Source organism: Podarcis bocagei (genome assembly GCF_964188305.1).
Source record: "Podarcis bocagei genome assembly, chromosome: 16".
In the NCBI taxonomy this organism is placed as follows: domain Eukaryota; kingdom Metazoa; phylum Chordata; class Lepidosauria; order Squamata; family Lacertidae; genus Podarcis; species Podarcis bocagei.
The window spans coordinates 31,684,220-31,699,003 of record NC_138142.1 but is presented as its reverse complement, the minus strand read 5'-3'; the positions used below and the strand labels follow the sequence as shown (position 1 = coordinate 31,699,003).

The following is a 14,784-nucleotide window of genomic DNA, read 5'->3' as shown; positions in this document are numbered from 1 at the left end:
TACTGGGCAAAACATGTACCCAAAAGATAAATAAAATTTAAGAATTTTTTAAAGCCAACTAAGTTCTACTTAGGGTTGGGTGAATCTGTAAATTTTGGCTCCTCTAAGTTGCTCATTTTTTCATTCATAAGTTCAGTTCTCCACATCGGCTTGCAATCTTTTAAAAAAAAGGCTTCATGAAAATTCATTAGCATTTTAGAACTATTTTCTTATAATATACACAGGTATGTATGTAGTACACATTTTTGCGAATCAATTTCCCCTAATAACATGCATTTTTTACATGTTGCTTGCTTGCCTTGCAAAATTTGGAGAAGTGAAAACTTCAAAGGTTGTGTTTCAATTCTCATATTGTTTCAGGAAGTGCTAATTCAGTAGATCTGCCTTTAAATGTGAACTAAATCAAATTTCCTCCCCATCCCTAACTCAGAGCAGTCCCTTTGATATTAGTGGACATAGGTTTGTCATACACAGTAATTTTAATGGGTCTACTCTATGTGGGATTCAACTGCAATCCTATGCACACTTTCCTTGGAGTAAGTCCCACTGAGCACGCAGAAGGGTCATCATTTAGTGATAGAGCATCTGCTTTGCATGCAGAAGGTCCCAATAGGGCTGGAAAAAGAGCCCCTGTCAGAGGCACTGCCAATCAGTGCAGACAATACTGAGCTAAATGGATCAAGAATCTGACTAGGCTGCATCCTACATTCCTTGATATCACTGCTAAAGTAGCCCTCAGCTGTTTGCTTAGAGAGTAGTAGTCTTCATTAACTGCCCTTTCTTCTCTCATGTGTGGTATTTTCTTACTATATCCCTTCCAGTATGTAGTTTGGTGCTTTTGTTTCTTGTCAGTTTTAACACCTTTAGGTGACATTTTTCTCTCACACTCTGATACTGATACAACTGTAAAAAAAAGCAAAAACCTGTTTTTGCTAAGCTTTGTGCAAACTTTCCCCTAACCCTTTTACAACACAAGCTGCAATTCTTCCTTGTACACAGTATTTTAAGGTTGGCACTTAGGAGCACTGGAGAGGGGAAAGATCTGGGGTAAGGAGGAAGAGGGGAGGTGGAACATGTGAGGTTGGTGTAGCTCAGGCTTCTGAAACACTGGACCAGGGGAAGCCAATGCAGTACCCTGCACATGGGGTGGGCTGCAGCTTCTGTCATCCCTGACAACTGGAAGTCCACAACATCTGGAGGGCACCACTTTGGCTATCCTTGAACTGATTTGAAAAATCCACATTAAAAACGCCTTTATTACATCAGCCAAAATGTTATGAAATAGTGTGCAAGCTTTTGAGGTCTCCAGAATTATTTGTCTGGCTTGATGTCAAACTAAACTCGAAAGCTTGTACGTTATTATATAACATTTTGATTGGCTTAACAAATGGACCAACACATCCATACTTTTATATGAGCCAGCATGTTCACGTTTTCCTTACGGCTCCCTTTGCTTTTCGTGGACTAATTTGGAAATTAGAAGATGCAGGCTGGATCTAGAAAGCCTAGATTCTTCCAACGGAAACCCCAGACCCAAAGGTTAAGTTGCATATTCATAGGGCCTTTCCTGTGAAATTGATAGCAGCATCATGACCTGCCTTGGGATATTAGGTTGGGGTGAAACAACGGCCAACAATTAATAAAGACCATGCACTCTCTCCCCCAAGAAAGCAGCTTGGAGGGCTGTTTGGAACAAAGGTCAGGAACAGGCTTCCAGACAAGACACGGCAATTTCTATCTTTTAACTGGCTGAATCCCCCACTCTGTGTCAGAAAGAAAACAGATCATCATCTCTATTGGGGGCGGGCCGCAGTTCAGTGGTAGAGCATCTGCTTTGCATGTAGAAAGTCTTGGTTTAATCCCCTGCATCTCAAGGTAGGACTGGGGAAAGACTCCTGGTCTAAAACTTTGGAGAGCCACTGCCAGTCAGTTCAGACATTACTGAGCTAGATAGAGTCTGATTCAGTATAAGGCAGCTTCCTATGTAGGGAAAGGCAAAGCTGACACACTGAAGCCCCGAGGATGGTGTTGGACTCTGACGAACAACCATGTTAGCAGCTCACACAGAGAGCAGTTCCCCCACAAAAGGCAAATACAGGAGGGCAGTGATATACAAGGGACAGATTACTGGAAAATAGGGGTTATTCTTGACTGTGATGGGTTTTATTTTCGCAGCACACCCAAATGTTGGCTTACAGAGACACTGCGAATGTGTGGGCTTCCAGAGAGAAGCTCATGCCTGCTCTGCCCCTCCCTGGTCCTTTTTGCCGCCGCACCATGCTAAGGTTTGTTGCTGGCTACAGCTTTTAGTTAGTGAGCAGAGAGCTCAACCACAAGTCTTGGTTCAGATGAGGTGCTAAGCCAAACCTTGGTTTGTTGTGGCACGTGGTGCTGCAGCAAAAAGAACAAGGGAGGAACAAAGTGGCTGCAGCCTATTATCCTGGAGTGCACATTTATACAATCTTGCTAAGCCTTTTTCTGATTGACCAGCAAAATCCTTCTCTCCTTATTCCCGCCGGACTAAATTTAACAGGTGGGGAGGGGCCGCCCAGCTGCCAATATCCTGATGTCACTATGACATCAGGTAACACAGTGCTTTGAAGCCTTGATTGTTGGGACTTCAGAGCGCAGCTCAGGGCTGTTTGAAAGCCTTTTTGGAAACAGCCCAAGGCTGCTGTTTCAACCTCTGAAACCTGGAGTTCCAAAGAGCAGCAAGGGGCTGTTTACAAAAGAGATTTCAAACAGCCCCACACTGCTGTTTGAATCTTTGGTTTTTCTAGTTTCAAGGAGCAGTGTGGGAGGGAGAAATGGTTTCCACTGAAACCGCTGCTAAAGTGGAAATAATTTTTCTAGTCCATTTTAACATCCCCTCCAAAACAGTACTTCTGTCTTGTCAAGATTCAACCTGAATCCATATAATCCTTATAAGCAGTAGTAAGGCCCTCACACACAGCAATGCTAACTGACCACAGTTGGACTGCCATCTGTAGAGGGTCTCCCTTCCTTGTAAGACCTGTAGCGTCCAAAGTCTATTGCCTAACTGCACTACATGCCCAGAACCAGCTGGTAAACTTAGGGGTGTACAGATTGTTTTGTGCAGATTCTCTCAGTTATGCATCCACCAACCCACCATTTCATACTGCTGGGTTGAGAGAATGGCCGCTTGCCACCTCTGAGTTCATGAGCTGATGGGAGGCTTGAATTGGGGACATTTTGTGGCATGCCAGTGGCATTCTTGGCCTCTGGGCTATGCCAGCTCTCTTCAGGACCCTTTTTGGGGTTTTCTGCTGCTGGCAGGTATATGTGTGTATGAGAGAGAGAGGGAGAAAGAAAGCAAGCAAGCAAGCAAGAAAGAAAGAAAGAAAGACAAGGGAAGTTAGTTAATAAACTGGTAATCAATGGTGGGAGGGGGCAGGGGGCGGATCAGACGCACTAGCAGCCGATTCATTACAACGCCCGAAAATGAGGCTGAGAGATTAATAAGCCTTTGATTTATTGGTGCTTTGAGCCCTTGAGCATTACTCACGGTGTGGCATTGACAGGCCCTCTGTTCCCACTGTGGCCTCTGAGAGCGGGGGTGGGAGGGGGCTGATGCCAGGACCCATCCGGATGAAGCCCTAAATGCCTGACTTGTCAAGGCATTAATGGCTTTGTTGTAAGCCCCACGGCCATGAAAGATTCCCTCTGGATGGGGTAATTGTTATTGATTATGAAAGCAGATAAATCCAGCAGGAGGGCAGAGCCTGTCGCTCGGTGGAAAATCCGCCGATGAGATTGCAAAGAGCTGCTTTGGCTGGTCTCTTGGTTGTAGGCTCCATGGGAAGGGCTAAAGCTCTGAGCATCTGCTTTGAATGCAGAAGATCTGAGGTTCAGTCTCTGGCATCTCCAGGTCTGGCTGGGAGAGACTGCTTGTTGGATACTCTGGAGAGCGGCTGCCAGTAGGTGTGGACAATACTAAGCTAGATGGGCCAATGGACTGGCTCAGTATAAGCAGCTATACTTGACGTATAGGTGACTTGGAGTGGTTGTGTGTCAAAGCAGGTATGCAATTGTTCTTATTTTGCCCCCATTTTTCTCTTTTAGTGGATGCCTTATTGAAATTTTGTTAGTGATTAGGATTCAGCTGCAATTCTGGAGTTGCTTGTATCTTGTGTCTCTAAGACACATGCATGTAAATGCACACACATGATCACTAAGGTACCATGTGGTACACAGCCTGCCAATCTCTCTCTCTCTCTCTCTCTCTCTCTCTCTCTCTCTCTCTCTCTCTCTGTGTGTGTGTGTGTGTGTGTGTGAAAGAGAGAGAGAGAGAGAGAGAGAGAGAGAGAGAGAGAGAGAGAGAGAGAGAGAGAAGCTGTTGCTCTGAAGTCTGTTTTGATCTGTTGATAACAGATTGTAGGACAGTTTTGTTCTCCAAGAAGTATATCTTTTTTAAAAAAGAACAAACATCCTGCTGGTACAAAATCAGTGTTGGGTTGGGAGTAAATTAATACGGCAAGTAGAGTAGAGCTTCATGTAATATTAGGTAGTGGCTTGGGGCTCCACCAGACAACCTGTTTATTGAGCATTCATTTTGATTTGCTTGCAGAAAGTTTTTTTGCAGAGGTTAGCTTATGTCTGGTCTTTACTGAACATTCCTTTTGCTTTGTTTGCAGGGTGGTTATGTGACAAGGAACATTCATTCTGATCTGTTTGTGGGGTGTTCCTGTTAGTTATTTGTTCACCCCACACTTTGCAATGCCATTTCTGCAAAAAGTTATTTGTTTTTGAAAGTGGATTTGTCGCCCTAGGGTAACAGAGCATTCTGGGCATTGTCATTTACACCTCAGAGAATTACAATTTCCAGCAACCCTGAGTGGTTTTACAATAAATCTGTATTTCCAGGGAACTCTGGGAATTTTAGGTCTGCGAGGGGGATTGTAACTTGAATAATTTGTGCTTGGGTTTGCTTTTTCCTTCTCCCTCCCCTATTTCCTTTTCCTCATGTGTCATGTCTTTTTTGATTGTGACCCTGAGGCCAGGGAGTGACCCATCTTAGAAATGTAAGCCACATAAATGCTATAAGTAAAGAAATTAATAAATCTAGTTGGCTGTTCTGAGAAACAGGATACTGAACTGGCCTGATTCAGCAGAAGTTTTATTCCATTGTTATGTCCTTAAGGGATGGGCAGGTGAGCCAAGGAAGTGTGATGGGTGGCTGCCTTTCACACAGTGGCTGCAGTTGTACATCACAGTACACCCATAGTTTACTGTCAAGACACAGGTGGCCTTCTGCTTTGCTTTCCCCTTACTGTGTAAAGCAACAAGAATCCACAATCTCTGTTTTAGTGTTATGTCTGGACCAGGGATTGTGGTTTGTTTTGCTCCAAAACTCCATAAAGTAAGGCCAAGGTTTGTTCTTAGCTTCTTGAACCATGGCCTCTGGTTCAGAATGCAACACTAAATCAAGGATCAAGGTCTGGAACTTTTCTGAGGAAAGCAGTAAAGTGCGAACCATACCCACTGTCACAGTAAACCGTGGTGGCAAGGCTACATGTCTTGACTTTGCTATGGCACATTATTTCATGTAATCATAGAATCACAGAATTGTAGAGTTGGAAGGGATCTTGAGGGTTGTCAAGTCCAACCCATGCAATGCAGAAGTCTCTTGCCCAACGTGGGGCTTGAACCCTTGACCCTGAGATTAAGAGTCTCATGCTCTACTAACTAAGCTACTTTATATGCTTAGTTCCCAACTGCAACCAGCTGCATAGTATACTTGCAGCATGAAATGGGCCAGTCCCATAAAAGCCTTCCTTCTGGAGTCCATGGGTAGTACACAGTGGTGCTGTGCTACAGAACCTAGAAGTGCTTCTGTAATTATCATTTGCTGTAATTTAGGGATAGAGACGGGCAAATCTATCAGTTTCAGTTTTTCTCAATTTCTCATTTTTCCAGTCTTCAGTTTTCCACATCAGTATGCAATTTTTTTTAAAAAGTCCTTTATAATTTATTGGCATTTTATTGCAAATGTATCATAACTTTGAAAAAAAAATGTATGCAGTTTTACCTAATGTACATGTATCTTTGCAGAGCAATTCCCCCCAATAGAATGCATTTGTATATGGTGTTTTCACTAATATAAGCATTACTATGCACATTCTACCCTGGTCTGTGCATTTTTAACACATTCCTTGACTGGAGAACTGCATTGCAAATTTCGAAGTGCGAATTGCAGAGAATGGCAGCATTTCAATTTGTGTATTGACTTGGACGTGCACATTAGATAGATTTGCCTCTAAACGCTAACAAAATCAAATTTCTTTCCCATCCCTACAACGGGTTGGGGAAGCTGTAAGTGGACTACAGTTCCCATCATCCTTGATTGCTGGCTGAGGCTGATGGGAGTTGGAGTCCAGTAACATCTGGAGGGCCACAGGCTCCTAATCCCTGCCATAACTGCTCTTTCTCTCCAAGAGCTGCAATCGGAACTCAGCGATCTCTCGCCTGCTGCCTTTGCCTCCTATTCAGCCTACTTTAGCTCTTTTTTTTTCTCAGCTCTTTCCAGAATGGCTATCCTTCCATTTCCCATTCAGTGCTGTCTGCCTTTATTTAAAGGATGGATTAGATTCACAGAGCTTTGCAACAGCTGATGGAAGACCAGCACACTGGTTTAGGGCACAGCTGTGAGTTCAGTGCTTCAATGAATAATCTTTACCTGTCTCTTAGATTCAGAGAAGTGGCCGGCGGAGGTTAGGGTTCTCGGATCTTGCCTTTTAACGTTGATTTCCTCCTCCTCTTTTTCCCATCGACCTTCCTGAAGGCTTCAAGACCACTTGCTAGTTGAAAGGAGCTGTTTTACATGCTGTGGGTTGCCTGCCAGTCGCCTCTCCTTTGCTCCTCTCAGTGTACAGATAAATTCCAAGGACACCTTCTGGCCCACCATAGGCCACGCCAAAGTGGCTCAGGAAAATGCCCTTTGCGGGAAAGGGAACGCTTTCCTCCTCCCCAGCAGTTCTTCTACCTGCTTTTCTCTTCCTTTGCTTACTCGCCTTCAGATCCGGTGGTCTGAGCTGGTGCCAATTTGAGATCCCATCATAATGGTGAATCGGTGTCTTCCCTTGAATTTGAACATTTGGGACAGCCTGGTTCGAAAAAGAGTTCTGGTTTAAGCCTTTAGCCGCTTAAGCTTTCCTCCCTCCTTTTCCCTGCTTTCTCCAAAACTTACATCCAGCAATTCTCAAGCAGATCTCAGAGGGATGCTTCTTCAGAGCTGGGCTAAGACGGGGGAGCAAGCAGTGGCCACCAGCCTGGTTGACCCGCAGAGCTGACTTGTCACAGGCAGGTGGAGGGGGCTGATTTGTTATGCTGAGAATAAAGGTTATTTTCACCCCCACAAAAAAAGTACAGGTGGGACTCCAAATCATCAAAGTATTCCTTCTATGATCTGGCAGTGGAGTGTATCCTCCCAGCGATGGCAAAATGCGGATGGAATCAGGTTGGCAAGGCAGAGGCCGCAGGACCAGACAGCAGCTTCTAAAACCTGCAAAAAAGTCATTTGAGAAGGCCGTTAAAGTCTGCAAAAGCAGGAGAAGGCTGCAAAAGCAGGGGAGCTGCTTCCCACTGCCCAACAGAACCTTGCATGCTGCGGTGCCTGCATGCAGCCCTGCCGAGCCTGACGGATCAGAGGCAGGCACTGACTGGCAAATGCTCAGACCGCTGAGCTGCAAAGGGCACAGCAAAGGCTGCTTTACTCCACACGCACATACACCAACTCTAGGCTTTAGCTGGGCAGTTGTTTTTCAACATTCTGCCTTTAGGGTCCAGGGTCCACATCATTCTTATTTTTAATATTATTTTTAGGTCCAGGTTACCCATGCGGCAGAATGAGGAGGTGGTAGCCTGCTGAGTTCGGGTAGCACTGGCTGAACCACTTTGGATAGCAGGGAGTTGGGGAGTGTCACAGTATTGAACAGTTCTCTGTGTTTAAAAACTCTGTAAGCAGAAAGGCAACACAGCAGGCAGAAGTTCTGGGCAAGAGCCTTTCCATGCGATGTGCTCATTTTTTTATTTACAGAGAGTTGTGTGTGTCTCAACACAGTAGAGCATTCAAAAGTGATACATGTCTAGAGGTGGTAAAGTATCAACCCATCTCCTTCTGTTAAATGTGTGGTCCCACCCTTTGTTTTAATTAACTTTTTTTTAAAAAAAAAAAGCTTGTAAAATTGTTGGGCATATACCAACAATCACCATTTTAATTTTTCCTTCCCTCCCCCAAACTCTTACTTTATATAGATTTTAAAAATATAAATAAAAAAATGGTTCTATACCACCCAACAACCTGAGTGGATAAAACAGAAATGTACATAAAATCTAAAATAGCACAATACTTAAAATAATTATAATTTTATATACATAGATAGAAACCTTTCATTTGATCTCAGGAACTATTCTGCAAAATTTGGTTACAATATCTTAAGAGGTGTCCAAATGCATAGCAAAGAAACAACTTTCTTGAATATATAGTAGCTGGTCCCAAGAATTCATATCAGTGATCAGTGGTGCTCATGCCCAGAGCATAGAAGTGAGTAGGATAGACCTGACCTGACCTTTGTTTGCCACAGAACCTCTGCACTGTGCGAAGTATTCTGGGATCTGTTCTAGGGCACAGAGATCACATCAGGCACCAGCCAGGCCTGTTGGCATCACACATTGTCTTGTGTGAACTGAATGCGGCAGAATTCCACCAATGCCTCTTTTCACCTGTGCACTCCAAGGGAAAACTGGGAAGTGCAAGCAAACCGTCTGCCAGGGAATCTTGGTGCCTTTATGTTTCTCACTTCCCTTACTTCTCAGTGATGAATCCCCAAGACAACCTGTTTCCTGAGAATGCATCCTGATTTTCTTGCATGAACCTTACATGGAGGTTAGACCATGTCTGGTGTTTATTGAGCAGTCGTTCTGATTTGTTTGTGGGTAGGTTACACAACAGGGAACATTAATCTTGAGTTGCTTGCATGATATTTTATCGGTTGTTCATCCCACACTTTTTAATGCATTTCCCAATCCCTTTCCAAAATGCAAAGTCATGTTGTTTTTAGCTGGATTTGTGGCTCCAGAGTGCTTTAATCCACTTTAAATTGCACAAGCCTAATTTTTTTTGTATGCACCTGAATCTGAAGGCAACCTGATAAACCTGAGCAGAGGTGATTTTAGGTTAGCACGGCTGGGTCAGCTGCACTGGGTGCCAGCACCGCAGGAGGCACTGCAGGTATGATGTGGAATCCTTGCAAGAGGTGGTGGTGGTGGGGGGACAGCAAATTTTAGCATTGCACAGGGTGCTGCTGAAATCTAAGAGCCCAAAGTCCGCCACTGTTCTGAGGAACACTAAAGCCAAGTTTGAAAACAGCTGCTGTAGAGGATTTGAGGCCCCATGCCTTTCTTTCACGTGGTTGTTGGTGCTATTTAGATTCCAGAGTACATATTCCCCCTATAGGGCATTTTCACATGTGAAGCCTAAATTGGTTTCTGCAATTAAATGAATATAAAGAAACCTTGAATGTTGTTTTAATGGAAAGGCAGGGTGCAACTTCTCCAGATACGGAATGCAAGCACAACACTGACTAGAATGTCCTTTATGTGAATGTACATTTCATATACTCATATAATACTCAGATACAATATTAAATGGACACTGTCAGTTCCCAGACCATCAATCCCTCTTTCCAGGGAACACTGGGAATTGTAGCATCCTTATCAAATCGCAGTTCCCAATATTCTTCAAGGGAAGCCATGGCATTTTAAAGTGGTATTGAAGGTAAAGTGCGTTAAAGGGAAAGTGCACATGGAGCATGTGATTTGACACATTATGTGGAAGGTGGAGATGCTGCTGAGAATGACTTCTCCGTGTAGAGTTCCCACTCCACACCATTGTCTGCCACTGGCAGAAGTGGGAAAACATAGCAGCAGGACATGGCGGTCTAGGCCAAATGAGATGTTATGGAGTGGGGCAAGGGAAATGGGTATAGGGCTGAAATAGGTACAGTGACGGCCTGTTGCTCTGCATCACAGGTAGTCTGCCCCTTCTTCTTGAGCTGCCATACAAAATATATAGAGAGAGAAACTCAGCTCCCACAATTTCTCTTAATTTCTGCTCTGATGGATGGCGCTTCACGTAAGCCTAAGATGATGCCGTCACCAAGATACCTTTCTTTCACGCCATGGCACAAATCCACCTTCAGATTAATTTGCGAGAGGGGCGGGGAGAGGAAAGAGAGAGTGGGGCTGGAAGACAAAGGAGGGTGGGGTTCCGATCAGGACTGCACAGTGGTGGCCTGCAAAAATCCCCTCTTTTTCTGGGAATTAATTGGAAGCCCCGACTTCCGGCTCTTACATTTCCATAACACAAATGCTCCTTGCTGCTGCGGACAAAGATGCTGGGCGAGGGAGGCCGGCCCTCTGCACCTCCCGTTGCACAAGCACTCGGGAGACTTCAAGCCAATTTGTAAGAACCCCATGCTACTGAGAAGCGGTTTCTAAAAACCCTGCAGACATTAGATTGCCTTTCATTGTGAGGTTTGGGAAGCTGGTTAGCCCAGCTGCAGGCCCTTTTGCTTTCTGCCTCCCTCCTTTTTTTGCTTCCCTCTTTTCCTTCTCGTCTCCTTTTGGAGAGGGAAGGGTTGTAGCTCAGTGGCAGAGCATCTGCTTTGCACACAGAAGGTCCCAGGTCCAGTCCCTGACATCTCCAGAGCCCCCTGCCTGAAACCCTGGAGAACGGCTGCCAATCAGTATAGAGAACCCTGAACTAGATGGACCTGACTTGTTGGTCTGACTTGGTATGAAGCCGCTTCCTGCGCTGACATGGGTGACTGGGACCAGCATAGCTGGTGCTGGTGAGGAGCACAGAAGGGGCAGGGTTGCCAGCCTTTTAAATTCCAGATATATTGGCCCGTTGCTAGTGGGGTTCGTGGGTGGAGAAGTAGAACTGAACTTGGAGCCTGGAAGGAGAGCAGAAGAATAAAATTTAAATGGCAGGCTGTCTGAAATTTCACAGCTTGTTTTGGGAAGAGCTGTGGCTCAGTGGTGGAGCATCTGCTCTGCATGTAGAAGGTCCCAGGTTCAACCTGCGGCATCTCCTGGTAGGGCTGGGAATGCCTGCTGTCTGAAACCCCAGAGAGATGCTGCCAGTCCGTGCAGATAATACTGAGCTATTGATGGCCTAATAATAATAATAATAATAATAATAATAATAATAATAATAATAATATATTTATACCCCGCCCATCTGGCTGGGCCTCCCCAGCCACTCTGGGCGGCTTCCATAGAAACCAAAAATACAGTAAAATATCACATGTTAAAGACTTCCCTGAACAGGGCTGCCTTAAGATGTCTTCTGAATGTCAGGTAGTTGTTTATCGCTTTGACATCTGCTGGAAGAGCATTCCACAGGGCGGGCGCCACTACCGAGAAGGCCCTCTGCCTGGTTCCCTGTAGCTTTGCTTCTCGCAATGAGGGAACCGCCAGAAGGCCCTCGGCGCTGGACCTCAGCGTCCGGGCAGAATGATGGGGGTGGAGACGCTCCTTCATGTATACTGGACCAAGGCCGTTTAGGGCTTTAAAGGTCAGCACCAACACTTTGAATTGTGCTCGGAAACGTACTGGGAGCCAATGTAGGTCTTTCAAGACCGGTGTTATATGGTCTCGGCGGCCGCCCCCAGTCACCAGTCTAGCTGCCGCATTCTGGATTAGTTGTAGTTTCCGAGTCACCTTCAAAGGTAGCCCCACGTAGAGTGCACTGCAGTAGTCCAAGCGGGAGATAACCAGAGCATGCACCACTCTGGCGAGACAGTCCGCAGGCAGATAGGGTCTCAGCCTACGTACCAGATGGAGCTGGTAAACAGCTGCCCTGGACACAGATTTGACCTGTGCTTCCATGGACAGCTGTGAGTCCAAAATGACTCCCAGGCTGCACACTTGGTCCTTCAGGGGCACAGTTACCCCATTCAGGACCAGGGAATCCTCCACAACTGCCCGCCTCCTGTCCCCCCAAAACAGTACTTCTGTCTTGTCAGGATTCAACCTCAATCTGTTAGCCGCCATCCATCCTCCAACCACCTCCAGACACTCACACAGGACCTTCACCGCCTTCACTGGTTCTGATTTAAAAGAGAGGTAGAGCTGGGTATCATCGGCATACTGATGAACACCCAGCCCAAACCTCCTGATGATCTCTCCCAGCAGCTGCATGTAAATGTTGAAAAGCATGGGGGAGAGGACAGAACCCTGAGGCACCCCACAAGTGAGAGCCCAGGGATCTGAACACTCATCCCCCACCACCACTTTCTGAACACGGCCCAGGAGGAAGGAGTGGAACCACTGTATGACAGTGCCCCCAGCTCCCAGCCCCTCAAGACGGTCCAGAAGGATGTTATGGTCGATGGTATCAAACGCCGCTGAGAGATCCAGCAGAACTAGGAAACAGCTCTCACCTTTGTCCCTAGCCCGCCGGAGATCATCAACCAGTGCGACCAAGGCAGTTTCAGTCCCATGATGAGACCTGAATCCCGACTGGAAGGGATCCAAATGGTCCGCTTCTTCCAGGCGTGCCTGGAGTTGTTCAGCAACCGCTCGCTCAATCACCTTGCCCAAGAATGGAAGATTTGAGACTGGGCGATAGTTGGCCATTGTGGCCGCATCTAAAGTTATCAGATTTAGTATGACAGCTTTCTACATTCCTATGTAAAGACCTCAGTCTGCATTACCTTCCAGCAGCATAAGGGGAACTGGTAAGAAATAAGAACTTTGGAGGGAAGAAAAAGGTAAATTTCCCATTAGATAGATGGCCCAGGGAGATTTTGGAGGGCCAGCTAGGAAGGCCTAGAGGGCCACATTTGTCCGCCAGGTCTGAGGTTCCTCACCCCTGCTCTACACACTCCCCAGGGAGTAAGTTAAGGGAACTTCTGAGTTGGCATGCACAGGATTGCACTATAAACCTACTCTTTATTGTTTTCCTTGCAAAGAAGAAGAAGAAGAAGAGTTTGGATTTGATATCCCGCCTTTCACTCCCCTTCAGGAGTCTCAAAGCGGCTAACAATCTCCTTTCCCTTCCTCCCCCACAACAAACACTCTGTGAGGTGAGTGGGGCTGAGAGACTTCAGAGAAGTGTGACTGGCCCAAGGTCACCCAGCAGCTGCATGTGGAGGAGCGGAGACGCGAACCCGGTTACCCAGATTACGTGACTACCGCTCTTAACCACTACACCACACTGGCTCTCAAAGCTCTGGCAGAAGATCAAAGCCAAGCTGGATGAAGCTCCCAAACAATGGGAGTCTTCTTTTCTTATCTCCCTCTTTGCTCACTAGGCTAGCCTTGAACACAACTGTTTAAAGGCTGCCCCCCCCCCCCCAGTCTGTGTCTGAGGACCCTGGAGACTATGGGGGCTGGAAAGTATGATGTCGTGTTGTGACATCATTCTGAAGTTGCACATAATGGAAACACTAGACTCTGCTTGCATCATCCCTCGAAAACACCTTCAGGCTGCATCCTTTGTCTTTCTCCCACAGTGGCACATCCATGAACTCCTGTCTTGTTTTGCTGCTGCAGTGTGCAGCTGGGGCCCAAGGCGCTTGGCACAGTAGTGCATATATATTGGTCAGCTGTGCATGAACTCCAGCAGTAAACCTGCTAGTGCAGGGCACCCCAAGGCTGGCTCTGGCAGGTGGCAAGGAGGATGGATGCTGGGGCCTTGAGTCTGCTTTTTTTAAGCCAGTATGTCTCATAGCGGGCAGAGCAAATCTCAAACTAGAGATCTCACCAGGGTTACCACCTGCCAATGCCAATGCTGTTTCTATGACAAGGCTGGCAGACTGACTTGGTGCTTGCAGGGGGCCATCTGGGCTGCAGTACCAGGCTGCCTGAGCATTCTGTCAGCTGACTTCCAATGTCCAATCCTTGAGCAGCATCCCCTATAAAGCTCCAGCCTCGCAGCTTGCTTCTCAGTCTGAACAACTTTCCTCTGGTGTGGGGACACCGCGCAAGCCCCTGCTGCTCTTTCCTGATTGCTGCTTGGGACTTGACTGCTAAATGTTTTAGACTAGGCACTTGCTTCTGGCCCATTTGGACTGTCAGTCACCTCTCCCCAGGATCCCAGAACTTGCCTGCTTTTACAGGGCTTAGTAACCCCTAAATCCAGGGATGAGGAAACTGGAGGTGACATTTGTTTTTTAAAAAACGGCATCTAGCTTGGCTCATTCATACAAATCACCTGGCTGTGCCCTCAGTTTGTCATGGCAGATCCCTGCTCCTGCTTGCTAGTTAAGAAGGCATACTGATGGTCTCTTCTCCATCTCCCCCCACTGAATCCTGGTGCCAATCCTTGATAGGTCTAAGTAGCAGCACTTTCAAAGTGCTTCCTTATTAATTAATCTGCTAATGGTTCATTTCGGAGCTGCGAGGCGATCTGCTTAATGAACAGAGAAGCGGCCATCGCATGGGGCCCAAAGAACAAACAGGGAGCATAATTCCTTCCTTCCTGTGAGATTAGATATGGAAATATATGTTTAAAAATAAAAGTGTGCATGCATATGTTATGTATGATTTTGCTCCTCCTCTGCCAAGCTCAGCGACAGTTTAATTCCTCGCCTTTGATGTTCTGATTGGAGCTTTCTTCTCATTTAATAGCAAAGAAATGGAGAGGTGCTTTGATTACTCTTTTGAATCTTGCACGCTGCTAAATAGACTTGCAAAACCCTCCTAATCCATTCTGAGGCAAGGTTTGGGCCTGGCACATTATATATATATATATAC

At 46.1% G+C, this 14,784-nt stretch overlaps 2 protein-coding genes across 5 annotated transcripts in view; one reads left to right on the top strand and one right to left on the bottom strand.

The window, feature by feature from the left end:
• The window catches only part of MACROD1 (mono-ADP ribosylhydrolase 1), a 315,061-nt gene that overhangs the window by 85,134 nt on the left and 215,143 nt on the right, over positions 1-14,784 (top strand). The gene's annotated exons all lie outside the window — the stretch shown is intronic.
• Positions 1-14,784, bottom strand: part of FLRT1 (fibronectin leucine rich transmembrane protein 1) — a 161,745-nt gene that overhangs the window by 40,279 nt on the left and 106,682 nt on the right. Inside the window, exon 2 of one of the 2 annotated variants that reach the window (XM_081174078.1) lies at positions 6,698-7,522. The exons of the other annotated variant lie outside the window; for it this stretch is intronic. The gene's annotated coding sequence lies outside the window, so the exon portion shown is untranslated. The remainder of the gene's footprint in view (positions 1-6,697; positions 7,523-14,784) is intronic. 2 annotated transcript variants of the gene reach the window in all.